The sequence below is a fragment of the Lupinus angustifolius genome, chromosome LG04 (genome assembly GCF_001865875.1).
Source record: "Lupinus angustifolius cultivar Tanjil chromosome LG04, LupAngTanjil_v1.0, whole genome shotgun sequence".
NCBI lineage: Eukaryota > Viridiplantae > Streptophyta > Magnoliopsida > Fabales > Fabaceae > Lupinus > Lupinus angustifolius.
In genome coordinates this window covers 19,062,048-19,073,831 of record NC_032012.1, presented here as the reverse complement: position 1 = coordinate 19,073,831, position 11,784 = coordinate 19,062,048, and positions in this window count along the sequence as shown.

Sequence of the window (11,784 nt, the reverse complement as noted above, 5' to 3'; positions counted from 1 at the left end):
TCCTTATCAGAAAGTTTACAACCTAGAGTTGTTGGATGTCAACACTCGTGGTAGTTATGGGAAGAGTTACATAACTTCTCTAGCTCACAAACAAAAGCGAGGAGTCGACAACTTCATTCTCAGTTGCGCTCCATCACTCAGGGTTCTTTGTCTATCTCTGAGTATTTTCGCAAGATTAAGAACTTAGTGGATGCACTTGTGTTCATTGGCGCACCAATTTCAACCTCAGAGCACATCGATTATGTCCTTGATGGTCTAAATGAGGAATTACAGCCTGTTGTTACTTCAATTGAAACAAAAGACGATCTACCAACACTACATAGTTTGGAGTCATTTCTCCTAACTTTTGAAGCAAGAATGGAGAAGAATAAATCAAAAGTTCTTACTGATGCTCTATCTGCAAATGTTGTTGCTGCTCCATCTCTTTCGTCTTCCTCTGGTCCTCATTCAATGCAATAAGTTCCTTCGTCGACTCAGTTTCATGACTCTGGTCATTTTTCACCAATGCGCCCTAATTTTGCTACTGGTGGTTATCGTGGTTTTCGTAAGGCTGTTCAAAGTGACTTTGGTGGTGAATTTAGGCCTTTCACCACTTATCTAGGGTCTTTAGGCATCAATCATAGGCTTTCTTGTCCTCACACTCACCACCAGCAAGGTACTGTGGAAAGAAACATCGACATGTTGTTGAAACTGGTCTCACACTCTTAGCCCATGCTCATTTACCTATGATTTTTTGGGAATTTGCCTTTACTACTGCTATATTTCTTATCAATAGGATCCCTACTCCTACTTTACAGCAGAGGTCACCTTTTCAGGTCCTCTTTGGAGATATACCTGATTACAAATTCTTCAAAGTTTCTGGTTGCTCTTGTTACTCCTTACAACAAAAATAAACTTGAACCTAGGAGTACTGAGTGTGTTTTCTTAGGGTATTCACCTAATCACAAAGGTTACAAATGCTTGTCTAGGCATGGAAAAATTTACATCTCCAATGATGCAGTGTTCAATGAACATTCCTTTCCCTTTGTTCACAATCCTGGTTTTGGTGATAATGATTTGCCAACAACCACTTCCATTTCTCTCTCTCAGTCCTCTGTTCCTTTGAATGTGTTTAATCCCCCCACCTCTGTTTCCATGTCTGTTGATCCTGAGTCTAATGGTGGTCCTTTATCCTCATCTTCTAGTTCTATTAATTTGTCTCCTGGTTCTATTAGTCAGCCTAATTTCACCTCTGGGTCTTCTGGTGCCATTTCTTCTTATTCTTCTGGTGCTATTTCCCCTTCTTCTTCTTCTCTTCCTCTATCCATTCTTCCTGCTCAGTCTACTCACCCAATGCAAACCAGATCTAAGTCTGGAATTTTCAAGGCCATTGTGCCTAGGGTGTTGCTTACTCATAGTGAACCAGTCAGTGTCAAGTCTGCTCTTGTTGATCTTGTTTGGAAACAAGCAATGCAGGAAGAATATAATGCTCTCATTGCTTTGGGAACTTGGTCATTGGTTCCCTTACCTCCTAATAAGCAGGCTATTGGCTGTAAATGGGTCTTTAAGGTCAAAGAAAACCCTGATGGCTCTGTTCTTAAGTACAAAGCTCGTTTAGTGGCCAAGGGTTTTCATCAAAAACATGGAATTGATTACACTGAAACCTTTTCACCAGTTGTCAAACCCATTACCATCAAAATTCTATTAACCTTGGTTGTTACCTATCAGTGGCCTATTGAGCAATTGGATATTGATAATGCCTTTCTAAATGGCATTCTTGATGAGGATGTGTATATGCAGCAACCCTCTGGATTTCAACATAGTGACAAGTCCCTAGTGTGCAAACTTCATAAAGCAATTTATGGTCTCAAACAAGCACCAAGACAATGGTTTCACAAACTTAAGGCCACTCTTATCACTCTTGGTTTCTTTGTCAGCAAGTGTGACAACTCACTGTTCATCCATACCTCTACAAAGACTCAAATATTTGTTCTTGTTTATGTGGATGACATTATTGTCACTGGTTCTTCTCAGCCTCTTGTCCACAAAGTCATTAAAGACCTCAGTGCATCCTTTGCTCTTAAGCAACTTGGCAAACTTGATTACTTCCTTGGTATTGAAATCAAGCATTTCTCTAATGGCTCTCTTCTTATGTCTCAATCCAAATACATTAGAGATATTCTTGCTAGAGCTAATATGGAATCAGCAAAATTTGTCATTGCCCCTATGACTACAAGCTGCAAATTGTCCAAACAGGGTGATGATGTCTACATACAGGGTGATAATGTCTACACTGATCCTACTTTCTATAGGTCAGTTGTTGGGGCACTTCAGTATGCAACCATAACAAGACCTGACATTACCTATAGTGTTAATAAAGTTTGTCAATATCTAAGTAATCCCCTTAACTCTCACTGGGTTGCAGTCAAGAGGATATTAAGATATCTCCAAGGGACTTTGTCATTTGGTCTCTTCATTCAACAAACTACTTCATCTGTTCCTCTTACCATATCAGCATTCTGTGATGCTGACTGGGCATCTGACATAGATGACAGAAAATCTACCTCTGGTGCTTGCCTTTTTCTTGGTCCCAATCTCATTACCTGGTGGTCCAAGAAGCAGAATACCATTTCCAGATCTAGTACAGAGGCAAGGTATAGGAGTTTAGCTCTTGCAAGAGCTCATGTGGGTTGAGTCCCTTCTCCAGGAAATTAAGTTTCAATACACAGTTCCTACAATTTATTGTGACAATCTTAGCACTGTTGCTATGTCTCACAATCCAGTTCTTCACAGCAAAACAAAACACATAGAACTTGACTTGTACTTTGTGAGGGATAAAATTCAGAACAAAACTCTAAAAGTCACATATGTTCCCTCTTCCTTGCAAACTGCTGATGTCCTAACCAAACCTCTTTCCACTGCCAAGTTCATTGGTTTCAGACAACAACTTCAAGTCAGAGACTATCTTAACATGGGTCAGAATTTTCAGAGCCCAGAAGTTCAGGGGGGTATATTAGAGAATGGTTAGTAGGTTAGGTTATTAAGTGTGTTCTCGTAATTAGAGGTGTGGTTAAAGGCAGTGTTATGCTCACTGTGCTGAGCTGTCAAGTCTTGTGTATAAATATCTTTCTTCTCTCTTGTAACAGATTAACAATTTATTAATAACAAATTTCAGTTTTCTCTCAACTCTCTCTTCTCTCTGTTTTTCTGTTATTCTTACAGAGTGTAATATTCTGAGTAAGTCCACGCCGTCAATGAATTATATTCATTGGATGTCTTACTCTCTCTATTTCTCTTCTTTTCTATTGCTTGCTTTTCGGACGTGTGCTCGTCAGATAGACAGTTTTGCTCGGATTTGGAGCTACCCGTCTGTGATGTTCCAGGAGGGGGCATGCGGAATTGAGGAGAGGCAGTACCCTAGCTTTGGAGTTAGCCACTAGGAATTGCTTATCATTTTGTGACTTTTGAAACACTGATGGCTTCAGCTTGTTCATGTCTTTGTTTAGTGTCTTTTGGCGGTGATTAATATTTCCGCCCTTTCTTGTTGGATATGTATATTAAGTACTTATGACCTTTTATATCTATGAAGATGTATATTCAGGAAATGTTGTATCATTTTAGTTACCGTTAGGTAACCGGTTTTGATTTCCGCGTTATATGTTACTTAAAGTGATGTCTCGGAAAAGAAAGGTTTTTAAAATGAAACAATTTTATATCACCAATTAAAAAAATAAAAAATTTACTCACTTTTCCGCGTAATAAATAAAGAGTATTTTTCAGGGCGTTGCAGAAAACATGTCAAACATTATTGCGACCTCTCGCCCAAGCGAGAGATGTCGCTAAAGCAATCAAAGCACGCCCAACTCGTTGGAGGCTTCTTGCCCAAGCGAGGGCTCTGATAATCGATTAAACCCATGCGTTAATCGATTATCACAGTTACGACTATTCGAGTAATGTTCATTCATGGATAACCAAACATTACTCCACACAAATACGTAACTTAAACGATATGGCTTAAGAAACCTGACGTACTTAATCCAAACAAATATACAATTAATTAAGTACAAGATTTCTTAATACCCAAAACAACTCCAAATTTTTGAGGTAGTTTAGGAGGTATGAATGTCACATTTTGACACCACTATGTCACGATGTATTCTCCCCCACCTTAGGTTGTTGAGTGAGTGATTCCCCTTTAGTGTGAACGAGTAGGTTGTCCAACTTCGGAAGCTTCAGAAATAAACACAAAAACAAATTAGTGGTTTGCGAATTAACTTTTTGCATGATAACCCTAAGGTAAATACATCTTTTAACTCTTATGAACTCAATCACTTTCATCCATCCGGTTCAAGATTACATATTCTTGAACCATCCTTCATCATCAAAAGTCTTGTTTTAGAAAACAATCATTTTTAAACTAAGACTTTAACAAATCTTGTACTTTAAACTTTAACACAAATTAATACTTTCATGAAGACTTTTCAAGGCATACTTACCATTTAAAGGTAAGTTTATTAACCAAAATCAATACTTTAGATCAAGATCTTTTAAATTAAACTTATCACTTTAAAGTAAGCTAACCCAAGTAGATTAAATAAAACGCTATGGTCATCTCAATACTTTTTATTCTATTAGTAACCACAAGGGTTGATGGTGTTGATTACATAACCAAGAACAACATATCAAAAGATAACATTCTAAAAATCAAGATTTCTTAAGTTAAACTTACCACTTTAAAGTAGGCTAACTTAACAATGTTCATACTATAACTAATCTATCATTCAAGACTTCATAACACTTTAAATTTATAAAGTCAAGACTTTTATAAGTCATCTTTTAACCCAAAACATTATTGGATCTTGAAAGTCAAAGGATATCATTCACTAATCAAACTCTTAACACATGATACTTTTACAACAACACTTTTTCAAAAAACTCATCCTCTTCCTTATTATGGTTCTTTAGTGTTGATAACACATTCATTATGCATTACTAACAACACTACTTTACACTTTCAAAAGCACTCAACTCATAAACATTTTAGATTTCAAAGATAGAAACTAATTTTTTCTTAAACACATATAGGCCACGACTATTAGACCTAATGCCAAGGAAAGTTTTGATTTTTCAACTTATCATTAAACACATTGAAGGCTATTTTGATGTACAAATCATCACATTTAAACACATTCAAACACCAACATTAAATCTTCTAGCATTAAAACTGAAATTATACTATTCTAAACTTGTCCAAGGCTATGATTTTTCAAGCCAAAAACAAGTGGAAAAGTCCAAAATTTACATATTTTAAAAACTCTTTAAAGGTTCATTTGATGTACAAATAATCACCTTTAAACATATTCAAACTGTAACATTATATTTTCTATCATTAACTACGAAAAATGACTACTCCACACTTGTTCAATGCTATGGTTTTTCAAGCCAAAAACAAGTGAAAAAATTCATGTTTTACATGGTTTAACAATAACAAATTACTTGCATCCAAACATTCAAATAAAACAGCCTCATCAACAACATAAAAATGATAACTATCTACTAATGTATATGGAAGAAAATGAGTTATTTTTGGGATTTTGCACAAAATTGATCTTTTGCTTCTTCCACAAGATATCTTGACTCATGGATAGTGATGTGACTAATATGATGTGACTAATATGATGAAATATCGGGATTAAAACCATGCTCGAGTCTTGTCCGCTAAAACTCGTCTGAAGATTAAAAATCTCCACATTTAGGGTTATGTTTACAACGTCGAAACTTGGATTTCGGAGTGAAAAATATCTACATATGAGTTATGGACAAAGTTGATGTCTATTTTAACTCAAAATAATATTTCGAAGCCAATGACGAAATCGGAATTCGATTCCGATTTAAGGAATTGAAAAATCACCTTTTGGACCGTATTTAAGGTGAATTTGGGCTCGAAAGAGGTTCGAAGACTTTCCATCTCAGAAAATTACGAAATTTTACCATAAAATTAGGAAATCATCATATAGGACTAAAACTCATCTGAAGTTTAGTCTAAATCAATACATACTAATTTCTAAAAATAATTGATTGTCAATTAAATAATTAATAAAATGCGCACAGAAAATCACAATGTTACAAAGCCCAACAAAACAAATCTAAAAATTGGAATAGAATATGTCATCAACGGTCGTGAGTGTATGTGGTGCTTTCACTTCAAGTTGATTCTATTCGATTCAGGCTCTAGGGCGACTTCTTTTGACCCTTCAATTGGTCTTCGTATAGCCTCAATACCGAATTTCATCTTCTTCCACCCAATCTCTACTCTTTTTTGCTTCAATTCATTCAAATTTCACAACATAGCCAAGAACATCTGCTCAATCCGGAAAAAAAAAATCTAAAAACAATAATAAAGTTCTAATTATGTCCTAAAATGGAAGTTAAATGCAATGCAATCCTTCTTCTTGTTCTCCTTATACACCTTCCTTTGTTCTTCTGTTGCACTTTCAACAAGGGTTGGAAATCCTTGCTCAACAGTTTTATCTACATCTTGATACCTCATTTGTACTCTTCATCAACTTTAATTCTTGCCATTAAGAATTGGAAGATTTGGTGGGAAATAACCATTATTTTGTCCCATTGTTTTCAAAGATGATTGATGATGGTGAAGGTGCATTCTTAGATCTTTTAACTTGCTCTTGATACCAATTTTATTGGAACAAAGAAATTGAATTATGAATGGAATGAACAAGAATGAATGAATGAAGTATAATGGGAATAATGAATGAATGTAAAGTAGAATTAGATGAATGAAAGGAGGAGAATGAGAGCAGAATGAAAAATGATGATAGAAGTGAGTGAGTGGGAATTATGCAGAGAAGATTATGCAGAGACAAAATTGTAATTGAGAGGAATGAATATCAATAAGTTTCTATTATTGTGTGTTGGTTACAAAGTGATAGTTAGAATTTGTTGTATATAGAAACCCTTAACCAACTTAACTAGATTTTGAATTATCTTTCAACACATGCTTGAACATGATAATGTATATTCTTAAAATTATTTATACTACAATATTATATAATGTATATGCTTTATCAAATGAAGAATATATTCTTAAAGTTCTTTACACTAACTATAATGGATATACACATCTATGGTCCTACCTAGCTTAGTCATCCATGTTTCACCATACTTAATTAATGTGCCTTGGAGCATTTGTTTGAAACCCACAAATTGACATTATATAATGTCATCATAATAACTTGAAGGGGTGGGCTTGAGTAGTCAATTATTAGGCATAATCAAATTAGTCTTTGGTGTAAATGTCTCACTAGTTTCTTACTTGTAAGATGATAGATACTATTAATAGTCCCAACAAAATTTCTTTTTTATAGTTCGGGGGTACTTGTGAATAAAAAGGATGAGTCATGGATGTTGAAGATGTCAATGAGCTATCGAGCATTAATTAAAGTAACTGTCCAACATGTTTAGTATTTCCCCCACAAATGAGGTGAATGAAGCATATTTTTTTAATTTAAATTTGACCTAAAATCGAGTTATCATCTAGGACGAGGAGTAGTGGTGGGATGGAGATCACATGTCTCCAACATTATCCTATTCTATGTCTCAAGTCAATCACATATTTACATGTGAATAAAAGATAAATTTTAAAACCAAAAGGTAATAAAAAGTAGCATTATGATTAGAATAGGATGTAAGACATTATTTGGGACACGTGATCTCTTTCCATAGTGATATGCACAAGACCATGTTTAGAATCAATGAAGGTCACTACAAATACTTACTAATGCCTTTCAGATTGGTGAACGAACCTCTAATTTGTGAATAAGTTTTTCATATATTCCTTGTAGAAATTCTTTAGACTTTTTTTATGATATACTAGTGAGTTACCTGTGTTGTACGGGTAGTATTTTTTGCGGCATGACATATCCTTCAAAATTCAATGTTCCTCATTGTTCAACTTGACAAAGTTTAAATATATACAATATCATAGTGTGGAAGAACTTAATTTTATGATTGGGAAAACCAAAATTGGTAAATGAGTTTAAAAATTGATGAGTTAATAGGTTGAATGTTTGGCTCTCATTAGCATTACACGTATCAATAGAATCAGAATTGTTGTGTTCTTTTTCATCACATAATATTATTAAGTTTAAAAATATTTGCATCAACAACTTAATAACGAAATGAATTGAATTATAAATATTTTTACTTGGAATTAAACTCAAAACATACTCATTTATTTGATCAATAATTTCAATAGTTGATTCAAGTATTGTCCTTGTTTATAAAAACTTTTCATTTTTTACTGATCTTTTAGATTTGGATAAGTACTTTGAACTATTACATCTATTGGATTATCAAAATTAACAAATATATATTTTTGATTTTCCACAGGTATCCTCACATTAGAGGCAATCATGCCCGAGCCGGGAACATACACAGGCATGTGGGGCTAACTCTCCCAACAGACATTTTTTTCATCCAAATGACTCGAACCCGAGACCTTGCTTAAGGGAATCAATCATGTACTACTTTAACCAACGTTCGTTGGAATGACGTACTTATGAGAATTGAAAAGAAAAAATAAATAATATAAGTCTAACTAATACATACCAATGTTATTATATTTTTTGTTGAAGCGATTATGTACAATTACTAATAGTTTAATATAATATTTTAAAATTGTAGCATTGTATTGATTATATGTTTTCATCCGTACAATTTTTATGAATAATATTTTAATGATCTGCAAGGAATGATAGGTGATGACACATAAAAAGATTAAATGATATTAATTGAGAATATTTTAAAATCTATTTAAATGTGTAATTACTACATATTTCATTTACTATATTTTCAAAGTTTCATAACAACTTTAATATATAATTTTAAAATAGAAACTAAATCACCATAATTAATGTCAACAATTCCATAATTATAGGAAAAAACATTTAGGAACTATCAACTTTTCTTTTTAATTAGTATTAAAAATGATTAATTTTATGAAATAAATTAAATATCATCAAATTTTCCTCATTAATTGTAATATCATAGTTCATTATATTAATAATACGATTGGACTCCTGATATTAACGCACTTTAATGATATTAAATGAGAACGTTTTAAGATCTATTTAAATAATTAGTATTAAATATTGTTAATTTTATGAAATACATTAACTATGTATCATTTCTTAGCTGGATAGAATGACAACAAATTTCCTTATTAATTGTAGTATAATAGCTCATTCTTTCTATTAACAATAAGATTAGATTTCTGCTATTTAAGTTTTAAAAAATGATTAAATCATATTAATTGAGAATGTTTTAAGATCTATTTAAATGCATAATTACTAAATATTTCATTTAATATTTTTAAAATATATTTTCAAAGTTTCATAATAACTTTAAAATATAATTTTTAAATAGAAACAAAAGCAACATTTTTTTTTCACGCAATGGTTAGGATGTTAATATTTTTTGTGGGAGATACTCGAACTCTCTATCTCCTTCACTCCAATCCTAATCATCAAACTAACTTGTAACTCCTTTTTTATTTCTTTAAATTTGTTATGGGTGAGGCTTGAACTTAGAACATCCTTCATTATATTTCTTAAAAAAATTCACCTTAATCATCATATCACCTTATGACTCACAATCATCGTTATATATTTTTTAATATTCATTAATTACATTATATATTCTATAATTCTTACGAATATTCCTTATATATTCCATAATTGTTCTGATAGTTTACTGTTATAGTTTTTAATCTTCTTAATCTACTATCATTAATATTTTGTTTATGTTATATTTCAAATTGTTACTATTATAATATAGCAACTGTAAAATAGAATTATAAATTTCTTAATTACATTATATATTCCATAATTGTTACGAAGATTCATTATATATTTCATATTTTAGTTATTCTTTTTTATATATCTTGGTTTATGTTGTTAATTGATTCTTTTGATTTTATAACAGATCCACAAATTTATATTCTATCTTTGTAATTGATACAAAAAAATTCAACTATTATATTTCTTCATGAGTTTCGAATCATATGTTATAATTCTAACAATTTATATTCATAATGAAAATTGCTTAGAATTTGGAAATCATAAATAATTTAAACAAAATATATTCCTATTGTTACTATTACAATATTGCAATTGTAAAATATAATAATAAATTCTTTATATATTCATTAATTACATTATATATTCCATAATTGTTACAGAGTTTCCTGGTATATTCTTAATTTAGTTGTTCTTTCTGATAGGTTTTGGTTTATCTTGTTAATTGATTCTTTCCAATTTGTAACTGGTCCGCAAATTTATATATTATTTCTGTAACTGATACAAAAAATTCTAACTATTATATTTCTTCATGAGTTTTGAATCATGTTATAATTCTACTAATTTATATCCATAATGAGTATTGCTTAAAATTTGGAAATCATAAATAATTTTAACAAAATATAAATCAAATCAATTGGTTATCACAATCAAAATTCATTAGTTATATTTCTGCAAATTTATCTTCATAATGAGGAATGCCTAAAATTTGGAAACCATAAATAATTCAAATAAAATATAAATCAAATAAAAATAAAGACATTATTCTTCTCCATATATGGGAATGCCAAAAAATCCTAAAGATATTATATTGTATTGTTGACAGCCTAAATAATAAAAATTTCTAAGCAAACAATATAATAAGGTAATGATGTTTAATTTTTTTCCAAAAGCACAAAAATTGAGCCAAAATGAGTGTGTTAACAACATATATATTAAAAATCATCGAATGGAGAAAATAAAATACAAAATCTACAAGTGAGTGAATAACTAAGCATGAAACAAAAATGAAGATATTAATAACTAACTATCATTCTTACCTTATTTCAGAGAGGATATTGTCTAGGTGTTTCTGAAACATGCAAAACAAAAAAATTAAAATGGTAATTCTTTGAATAAAAAATGTATAAGTAAAATAAGAGATGAATAGAGAGAAAATTAACCTCCAGAAATATTTTAAGGGAGAACCAAATTGCAAAGAAAGAGAAAAATGATAAAAGTAAGATAAGATGAGCAAATAAATATATTAATAACAAAAATGAATATAATATCATAAGTGAATGCATATATAAATGAAGATTGAGTACATATTATAGGTTTTGAAAGTTTGGTCTTTCTTGAGGAATATACTCTTCCTTACCAGACGCTAAGGAAAGAAATGATGTACAAAATAATGAAATTAGTGAGAACACATCCACAAAATAAGGAAATCAATGAAAAAATAACCAAAAAAATCAATGATAAAAATAAAAACATATCTACAAAATAAATAAAAAAATCAATGAAAAATGTACTTTAAATATCAGATTTACAAAATAAGAATAGATCTATAAAACAAATAAAAAAATACACTTTAAAGAGGATGATTGAAAGATAAAGAAAGTGACGATAATGAAGAAACATAATCAAACGAAAGAATGAAATGAAACCAAATAAAAAGAAGATTGTTGGGAGAGAAAGAGTATGGATGGCAACGGGCATGGGCGGGCACGGGTAGTAGCTACCCGCTATCGTTTTAAAATAGAAGAGTAATACCCATACCCGCCCGTATCCGTACGGGTACCCGTGAGCGAGTATTTGCGGGTAGTTCTGGGTACCCATGGGTACCCGCGGGTTTCCTCTATTATAAATAATTTTTAAATTTTTTACTTCTATTGTGTTTCAAATAACATGAAACTTAATTATTTTTGTACCTTTTGATTAAATATTT